This window comes from Lagopus muta, chromosome Z, assembly GCF_023343835.1.
Source record: "Lagopus muta isolate bLagMut1 chromosome Z, bLagMut1 primary, whole genome shotgun sequence".
Taxonomy (NCBI): Eukaryota; Metazoa; Chordata; class Aves; order Galliformes; family Phasianidae; genus Lagopus; species Lagopus muta.
This window is the reverse complement of record NC_064472.1, coordinates 59578068-59588762: the sequence shown is the minus strand read 5'-3', so window position 1 is coordinate 59588762 and position 10695 is coordinate 59578068. Positions and strand designations below refer to the sequence as shown.

Sequence of the window (10695 nt, the reverse complement as noted above, 5' to 3'; positions counted from 1 at the left end):
TTTTGCAGGTGTTTGATACTAACACAGCACAAATGAAGTTATCCAATGAAAGAGTTAGACAATATGGACCACATGCACAGAAGGGTAATTAGTACAAGCAAGGGAATAATCTACAATAGTGGAAAAATAAACAGAGCTCGTTCACGATGAACCTGAAATCCCAATTACATAGCAGAACACAGATGTTAGTTCCATAAAATAAATACAATTGGCACCTTTGGGTTATGATTAAATCCTGCAGGAACTGAGCAAAGTATATACCTTTTCCCTTTATAACACATTTTACCTTTAGCTCGGAAGCAAACATTTTTTGCACCCAATTTCCATCATAGTTATTTATATAAAGAAAATGATATTTAGTGTTATTCCTTCTCTAGCTTATAACGTACAAGAATATCCTCTCTCCCTCTCAAGAGAGGGATAGCAAAACTAAGATCAATGATTCTGACAATATAATCATCCAAACCAGGATTTCCCAGGAGCACAATTAGTCCTCCCTTTCTTATTCTCAGGTATAGACCTTATTCCCTTGCCCCTGGCTAACTCCAGACCATTTCAACAAAATATGATTCAACACCATTCCTGGAACACAACCCATTCTTCAGAACGCCCCTGAAGATGTCAAGTGAGTCTCAAAACTCCTTTCAAGGTGTCTCCTTGATACTATGCCAGAAAGTGACCGTAGAAACAACAAGAGCGTTTTAGGTTGTCTTACACATGTGTTAGGAGGGTGGGTGTTGGGATCACAGTGTTTTACAGGCTTATAATGGAATCACACGATGTAAAACACTGGTTGTCTGCTTTGCTGTGCATTGAAAAAACAGCACAATATACCTCCTGTTGCAGAGCAATGAAGTCTGTCCTTATGGGATATTTCACATATGTATTTCTAAGAAGAAAAGCAGTAAATTGCTATGAACTCCAAGGATAAAGCACAGTGTTTAGCAAGTAGCATAAGCAAGAAATTAGAGCTTTCTTTATTCCTGTCAACCACAGTGCACAAAGACTAAGATTTTAAAAAAGAAAAAAAAGCCATGGTACAGAAAATGTTTTTCCTTTTCTTTTCTTTTTCTTTTTTAATCTAAATATCATCAGCCCAACTCTCCACTTCTGGGACTGATTTTCACAGGGCAGCTCCTCTTTGACCTTAATGCTCAGATCTCAATAAAAAATGATGAGCATCACTTTAGATTTAGTGAGAAAAGAAGGATCTCTGAAATTAAGGTCTTTAATACAATTTTTTAGGCAGCTAGCCACAAATAGAACTTCAGATTTTATTTGGAAAACAAAATTTTTATCAGTTCTAATAAGAGACATTTGTGTATTCAACTAGGGAATTCCAGGATAGGATATGTGGCAGGCTTCTGTGTGTTGTGATACATTAGCTTTGACATTTAAAATCAAATAGCTAGCTCAGTGAATTTACAGCGTTCCCCAGTTTTTGCTGGTACAGCAGGAGAAATTAGGGGTCTTGAACAGAGAGTCCGTAAAGACATCAGGCAGTGAGAGTCTCCACCACTGAAGAAAAAAGATGCAGAAGAAGATTTCACATTGTGCTACTGCATGGTTCAATCTCACTGCTGGAAGGATGCTTAACTTATACTGGGGACCCACACTGTTTTTCCCATCCTACCAGAAAATATGTTCTCTAATATAATTTGTTTTCTGCTTGTCTACTACCATAAGTGTAATTTTGTTTCTTTCTTGGTTAGCAGCCCTGTCTTGGATGTTTTGAAGCCACATGGACGAGGGCTAACGTTCACTGATTTTCTTCTTCACTTAATTCAAACAACTGAACGGAGATACTGATCAGAGGTAAGCACTTGAACTATTTCCTTTGAATCTAGCTAAGCAGGTAGGAGAATTGAGGCACAAGGATTAAAATAAAAATATAATTCTATACACTTGTAGTTAAATACTTTTAGAAGCAAACAGACCTGGTCATTCCTATAATCACTTTTGGAAGTTCTTTAATGGCCAAGGTACTATAGAAATAATTTGTGCCACACTGGGATTAGCTTAGGATACTTGGCCTGTGGTCAGTGCTACCCAAGGGGCTTATGAGAGAGCCTACTACTTGGTTCATAGGCATCTTGATCACAAAATGAGCCATCTCTGCTAAGCTGAATTTCTTCTGAATGAAGAAATTACTAAGTAATCCCCAAAATACAGTTGAAGACTGCCTGATATCTAGATTCTTAAGGTGTTTCATGCTTGAAATGGATTAGACTTTCTTTTCCCAAATACTCTTGTCCTGCAGTAAATGCCTAAACTGTTAATTAACTGCTGGCTATATCATACAACTAATATTGAAACTATGACTAAGCAGTGGGAAATCAAGGCTGAAGTCTAACTGTAGCCCTAAAATTTATTATAGTTGCACTAGGATGCAGAGCTCTGGGTCATGAACCAGGGTCCCACAAGATATAAATATGTAACCATCTAACACAAGCTTGCAGTCTTGTGTTTCTTATTTCCTATTTTATAGGCAATAAAGTGTACAAGGGAAACTGGGGATTCATGAAATTAGGTCCATCAAAATATAAAGAATGCAGTAACTTACACTTGTGGGATTTAGCCTCTTATTCTTTTCCATTAATTCAAATTCTTTGCAGCTTTCCATTGCTAGTGTCGTTATGCTGTTTCATGCTTAATTTTAGCTTCATTTTTTATTGAGGCTACTGACGTTTGGGAACAAATAAACTAATTATCAGCAAGGAAGCATGATGCACTGCAAACTGGCAGGTACTCATTTCCATTTACAGAATTTAAACCTTCATCTGCCCCTCTGCCAGTAGATGCAACCGTGCTATGAAGGTCAGGATTCTAAGGATTCTCAGAAACAAGCTAAAGTGAGGTGCAAAAGGTGGCTGGCCTTTAGACCACAGAATCAGCATGTCAGCACAAAATTATGAAACACAGGTGCTTCTTTCCAATGTGATGCATTGCTGAAATGTGGAGTTTCAGTAGCCCTCAGACCTTTGCTCCCACCTGTGCAATGGTCTAGATTTTATACTCAAGGGAGGCTTGTAAACACTGCAGGAGTAATGTCTTTTCTGAGATCTCCTGGAGCTTTTCCCCCGCAGTGACTTCGCCTAACTAAACAGTAAAGAGGGAATGGAGAAACAGGAACGAAGTCTGTTTTGTTGTTAGCTCTTCCTTTGCTTTTATTTACAAAACATATTCAGGAAAATGTTTGGAGCTTCATAATAGAAGATCTTTACTGGCGATATCATCTCTCATTCGTTGCTCCTGGAATGAAATCAAGAGTATTAGTGGGCTACACTGGCTAAAAATTGTGCTATTTGAGAGGTAAATGTTTTATTACTGGGGTTTTAATTTTATTTCTGCATCCTTTACATAAAGACAGAAGATGAGAGAAGAAGAGAAGGAAATGAAGTATTTATGCCCTACACAGAAAATCATGATGTTGTGGGTTTGCAGGGAATACCACACTACTCGTTCATTTAAACTCTTAGGTAAACACAACAGCTATAAAAATCAAAGGCCTGACGAGTCACATACACAAGGAATCAAAGACTAGTTAAAGGCAGGAAAAGGAATGGCAGCCATTAAGTTGGCAACAACAGAAACAATCCCATCATGTAAATGGAAGGAATTGCAATGGAAAATATATAATATGGAGCAGCAAAGGGGACAGGATAATGATTTACTGAAACTTCTGTGCCTCATGCTTTGGAGTAACAACGTGATATTTGGCAAAGAAGAGTATGCCCTTTGCATGAACCCTTTATCCACACATTCCAGAATCTGCCTTCAGTAAAACTGTTTCCATTCATATATATTCAAGAAAAGATTTAGATTTATTTTGGTCAAGAATTAGCAGTAAAACTGGATAGATTTAGGTAAAAAGTAAAAGAAGGTCCATAAACAAGACAGAATCGCCCCTTTGTAAATCTGAAAATTGCCAAAGGTCTCCAGCCTTACATTCTCCACTCTTTTTATTCACTCCTTCTTGTCAGACCAGTTATGCCTATGTCTGTACAGTACGTTTGTCCTGTGGGTGAAGAGCAACTACTTCTTGCAGATTGTGCACTAGCTTAAGTGACAGCAGACAATTGCAGAATTAAAGCTTGTACCCAAATGTCAGTGCTCAAATGAAAACCAGAAATCCTTTTTGGAATTTTTTTGGCATCAAAATTTGTTATTCAATAAAATACTTTTTTTTTTTTTTCAGGTACATTCAAATAGCACATAGTAATTTTCTTTTTTATTATTTATTTATTCCATTATTTTTTTCTCATTGAATTTCAGCCATAATATAAACCTAGTCCCTAGTAAACTGAGGCTCTTTTTCCCTAAGGCTGGAGGAAGCTCATTCAGCAAACACTTAAGTCCTGAAGGGAAGGACCGTAATTTCAAAAGGGCAGAGAAAATGGAGCTGAGGGATTGTGCACTTTTGAGAAATGTAACAGGAAGTAATAAGAACCTGTTTTGAAAGAATGATGTTCACTAAAAATGATAAACAAATGTACTACAGCTTGGCCCATTAGCCTACACTTTCATTTCTGTCCCTCCATTTTTCCTAAGGTCATGTCAGTATCTGCAGTTAGTCACTTACAGCCGCTGTAAGGATCCTATGTATGTGATTCCTGTGAAATATGTGATCAGTTGTAAGTTATACTAAAAGCTATAAAAATAGTCTGCTCTGTATATTCATTTATTCCACAGGAACTCATTGTTCAAATAAGCTGGGTTTTTTTTTGCTTGATTGTTTTTTCACCACTGCTATGAAGAGCCAGATTCTGTAAATGTGAAACCAAAAATTACTTGGTTAGGAAAAAAAACTGAAAAAGCTGTATCACAATAACTGTCACATTTTGGACCCTGTTCAGAAAAGTGTGTTTCTTTTGTTCACTTATTTTAAAAACTGCTATTCCTATTTACTATGATTGGAAAGTCCATACATAAATAATTCCAGGAGCAATTACCAAATATCATTGTAGAAACATATTTCTATGTATTTATGTGAACAAGCCACTGCACATTTTTAAATATTATATTCCACTGGATTCCATGTGTTATTGCTTTCAATTCTGTCACAGATATCTGACCATATCGTCAGTAGGACATAATTTCAGTTTTACAAAATAAATGCAACTTACTTGTGAAAGATGAAACCTACCAGCAAGACATGCTTTGAGGGCACATCATTGAGAGACAAATAAAAATTATGGTCAAGAAATTCCCTTTTCCATCCTCTGGTAAACAGCACTGTGATGTGAGAACGACTTGAAGGAAGCATGCCTCCAGCGTGCTGTTCCCTGCGGTTTGCTTCTGAGAGTCTCAGTTTAGGTCAAGAGCTGCAGCTGCTGTTTGAGGGATTTTCCCAGATCTGGGTGTATCAGGTGTTGGTTGACGCTTCGAGCACTGAGATCTGTCATCACCCTGACAGGGTGTGACATAAGGGGAAGTTACAAGAAAAAGTAAGGCTGAAACAGAAAAGAAAACTCCTGCAGATACCAACCAACAGCTCAAGCAGAAATTGTTTAGAAAATGCTTAGAGTTCCCTGAATAGGAAAGATTTTTCATACCAACCTACTGATATATCACTATGCCATCTACTATATAAAGAAAAAAAAAAAAAAAAAGCAATAGAAAGGATTTTAGAAGAACTAAACTGTCATTTGGTGCTACACTAGTAACTCAGGGGTGGCTCTGCCAAGGGGGTGCTAAGCACCAAGTGACTTTTCCAGTCTGAAAAATGAGAGAACTTAATCCTGGTAGAATTAATCTTCACTGCAATTCTGTGTGACAGTGTCAGCAGTTAATTTAACCTCAGAGTTCCACGAAGGAAAGATCAATGCAGAAGAAGCTCCTCAGAAATCTCCATTTGTGTAGCGACCATCTAAAACACACAGCCTGGTCAAGAAGTTGTCTGCAGTGAGCTGCTTAAGCAAAACTGCATAGCTGCAGATGTCCATGACCAAGTCTCAAGGCTTCTATGAACCTTGTACTCCTGAACATCCACAGATTCCTGCAGGTAGAATATCTGACCAGAACACTGGCATCTTTCCCAAAAGCACCATGCTTCTTCTACAATGTTGTATCTACCCGCATGCCAAGTCAGGGCTGGATCTGAAAGAAATAGCTAGAAGAAAAACAGCAGCATAACAAAAACCATTATAACAACAAATAGCCCTTTCCCAGGGAGTTATGAAAGTTATTTCACTCACAGAAGTAGTTTCTACAAATTGAGAAGGTGGCAATGGCACATGTATTTTATAAAGGCAGATTTCAGACATGCTATGCTGGCCCATGGGTGCATCATCACAACTGATGCACCCAGTCTGAAGGAGAAAGAAACCTTTTTGCAGAACATCTACACACAAGTGTAATTCTGCAGCCAGCACCCTAAAGGAGAACATCTGCTGCACCAAAACCAAACCAAAACGAAACAAGAAAAGTCATGCTTCTTTCTTTCTGATCTTAGTATTAACACTTCTCTGTTATAAAACACAAATCAAAATGAAGTTTGTCACCAAAAATCAATTCCTGGTCATATTCCAGCTGATTTCTACAGGAACATAAGAGCTTTATTTATGGTGTCCTTTCTGTTAAAATGCTTGCTTCACCCACTGGAGCTGTCCAAGTCACTTAGCAAGAATTAATGTGGGGAAAGATGAATATATTTAAAGCTCCCAGTGCTGTGACATTGCTTGGAATAGACCTTAGCAGGTTCATTAATTCTGTGCTCTGGAAAACAGCAAGTCTCATATGATCTGTCCTGAAGTTAACAGCTGTCTCTTTGCAGCCCTGGTTCATACCCTGTACATACTATAGTACTGTTCTCTGCCTTATCCACCATATTCGACACACTTGAATATATATATCTATATATTTGTAAAACAAATAAATGATATATGTATCCCACAATAATACTAAGATTAATACTATTACTACTAATAATAAATCTTTGGTAATTCTTGTATTTAAACCAAACCAAACAAAAAGCAGAATGTACTTCAGGCCAGATTTAGCTACAGTGTCAAAGGACAACTAGGTGACTGGAAACCACCTTTCTGCTTCTCCAACACTAAGTAGTGAAAATGCCATGGAGATGATTTTTCAGCTGGTTTCTGTCATATGCAGTGTGCCAGTTAACTTACAAACACTGTTGTTACCACTAATGATAACAGTCTCAGTATTTCTGATTTAGAAATTTGCAGGATTCCACCTAATCACTAATAACCAAAAAGTATGCACAGAGCACAAGTCCACACTTCACATTATCGCACCTTTTAATAACAGTGAATCTACTGTGGAACGAGTTTTAACATGCACATCCACTGCTTTGATAGAATAATAATGAACATTTATGTTTGGCTTTCTATCAATCCATGTCTGACAATAATTAGGGCGTGCGTTGATTCTTCTAATTCTTTTGTTTCCTTTTAGTTTTTTTTTTTTTCTATCTTATTAATTATCAATATTTTCCACAGACACAAGCTTTCATCTGTTGAAAACAACATGACATAGTTATCAGATATTTTTGGGGATTAAATATGTGAAATTAAACAGAAGAACAATCCATGAAGAAAGAATATGTGACATTGATTGTCATGTCATTTATATTAAGTAGGGTGGAAACAGTAACTGAGGATTTATTGTGATGTCATGCCTTGCTGCAATTAACAATGAACTGCTATTAATTTTATTCTGAGGTTGCTTCAGCACAGACCATTCTGTGGCCAGTAATAACTGTCATATGGTAGCTATATGATGCTTTGAGCCAGGTATATTGATAAAATCAGCTGAATTTAAAATGTGCACTTACACATAGTACAGACTTATGGCAACAACTGATAGTTTGTACCCCTTTGCAAAGGTGTATCAAAGATGTACATTCTATCCAGGTCTTCAACCAATGTAGAAAATTAAGAAATGATGCTGCAATTTTATGTGGTAGCAGCACTACTTCAACAGCATTTTTGGGAAGCTGAAAATTGACCAAAAATTCTGAGAAAATGAACTACATGAAATTAAACAGTTTTCTTCTCGTTTTTCCAATAATTGTAATGATGACATAGAAAAAAAATACTATGATTTCTCAAAACAGTCAAACAGGATTACTTAAAAAAAAAACAACACCATATATGCTTTTATACTTTTAAAATGAAAGTATGGCTGCTGTATCCATAATCAGATTTTATATATATATAAATATATATATATATATATGTATATATGGCGTTAGCAAAACTATATTGTGTAACTTTCCTATGGGAAAACCAAAGAAAATAAACCAAAGCAAAATAAAAGGGAAAGAAAAAAAAAAAAAAAAAAAAAAAAAGAAAGAAAGAAAGGAAAAGCCTGAAATCTGAGAATATTGTTTAATAAGCTTCAGACATGAATCACGGTTCTTAAGATCACTGATGTTCTTGATCCAAGTTAAACAGAAAGACTAAGCTAATTCAGGTGCAGTACAAATAACAACTTTATATTTAAGAAAGGGGAGACTCTCAGTAAAAAAGAAAGCTTAAAGCCAATGAGATACCAATATGCCACTGTTTATTCTGACAAAAACCTACACAAAACAGCAAAATTCTACTAGGGATATTTAACTGTGGTAGTTTAGTTATTTATTATGCGTGGCCGAGGAATGACTGTATTTTTTTTCTTAAGGAGCTACAAAGGACAGGTCACATAGCATTCCCCCTGCTTTTTTTCGTAAAAAGTCTCCTAAATTGACTCAACAAATGTAATTGCAAAAAAAAAAAAAAAAAAAAAAAGAAAAAAAACACAAAAAAAAAACCACCCCAACCCATTAGAAAGACAACTTGCTGAAAAACAGAGAAATCTCCACAGCAGCTACAAAAACATCTCATTCGCATACAAAACAGGTGTTTGCATTGTGAGTAGGGTGTCAACAACTGGAGAAACATAGACAGTGTGATGCAAATCCCAGTCCTGCTCAGCAGTTGCTTTAGTGGAGTTGCAGGAACTGGAAAGTGTGCTCTAGGCACAGCAGGGTGCAACTGCAAGATCTTTGCATGCGAAGAAGTGAAATAGAGGCTTAGGGACAGCCATCTTCAACTCATGATTCAAAACCTGGTCTTGGAAGCTTCCCATTATCACCACTGTGTGAAGGAGTCTAGTGGTAAAACTACAGATCATATCTTCCCTCTATCAAAATAAGAGAAAGCAAATGAGTTTAGGAATGAGCACCTCTTTGTGCCAATCCTCTTACATTTTCTTCCCCACATGCTGTGTCAGTTTTAATGCTTGTTACAAGATTAAAAAAAAAAAAAAAGAGAGAAAATTCAATCGTAAAATTTAAATCAGCAGCCAAGTGATACAAAATGTATTATGAATTGTATTATGAATTAGCCTGTAGCAGCTCTTCTCTGAGATGATTAGCATCCAAAGTCCATCATCTAACTATAGAAAAATTTGGTGAAAAGCAAGTCAAGATTAATCAGGCTCATTTAATGGAATTATAAATATTTCCTACAATCATATCTGGATAGCAGTTGGCCATACTGCCAAAAAAGTCTTGTAAAAGGAAAAGTTATAAATAAATAGATAAGCCTTTTAGTTAGTTTACATCTTGCTTAGAAAAAAGAATATGATTTTTTTATCAGGTTAAAAAAAATTCAGCAGTATTTTTAGGCACTGAAGTAGAAGAGCAAATTGAAAAGACAGAAAAAAAAAAAAAGGACTGATTACCTATCTGACTATGAGAAGTATTTTAATGAACGGTACAGATTGATATTTTCACTGATTATTGTCAGAGATCACACTTCTCTGATGCCAACTGAAGGACCCATGGGTCAAGAAAGTACAGCCTTGTCCATTTTGAAGGAGAATTCATTCAGAGACTGTCTCTAATGAGCTCTTGAAAAATCCCAGTACTGTGACCATAAAAACCTAAGGTCAAACCTTTCCACTATACTCCATAATATTCTGGAAAAGAACAACATAGATAGAGGCTAAAGGGGAGCTGCAGTGGAATTTATGTTTGCCTTGTTGTTATTCTTTTAACAACCTTCCTTGCATTATATACGGTCCCTACTGCTCAAACACACCTTGTTCTGGAGTAAATGCATAGCGACAAACAAGACATCTGCTGTACAGCACTAGAGAAAGGTATCCAGACCAGCTTCTCCAAGGTTTGGTTACCTTGCCTGGCATTGTAGAAACAGCCCGTCTCTATAAACCTCAATTTTACTTTATTTCCCCCCAGCAGTGTTTCACCTCCATGTCTGACACGAACAAAGAATGAAAGAAATGTCAAAAGTTGTTTCTTCTCCATTGGTATTTGTATAATCAATGAATATTAAGATGTTATAATTACAAAATAAACAAGAGAGTTTGGCAAAGCAGATTATGATAACAAAAGGGGAACAGATAGAAAGCTTACCCATATCCTGGGCTCACTTCAAAACTCCAGCAGAGCAGATCTTCCAGGTGAAGCAGATCACTTCCCCACTGGTAAGCCAGCTCCTAAGTAGGTCTAGGAGGCAGCACGGGTGAATTGCCTTCACCTGTGCTCCTCTGGTGACTCATTGCTTGCCTCCGGTGATCAATCAGAGGTTCAGGCCGTGACTCAGCAGTTCCCACATACTGCACTGCTTCATGGCGTGAACCAATGATCAGGTTGACTAAAGGGTAAGCTTTCCCTAATACAGAGATCCGCTATATCGCGACACATGTTGGTACAATTCAAGATGA

The 10695-nt window shown here is 36.8% G+C and overlaps 1 long non-coding RNA gene across 1 annotated transcript; it reads right to left on the bottom strand.

Annotated features, from left to right (window-relative positions):
- Positions 1-2599: 2599 nt before the first annotated feature.
- On the bottom strand, positions 2600-10431 carry LOC125686846 (uncharacterized). Its single transcript, XR_007373913.1, has 3 exons — positions 10385-10431; positions 5147-6112; positions 2600-3252 (listed from the first exon to the last, which is right to left on the bottom strand). It is a non-coding gene; the product is annotated as an uncharacterized LOC125686846 (long non-coding RNA).
- Between the last annotated feature and the right edge of the window lie 264 nt (positions 10432-10695).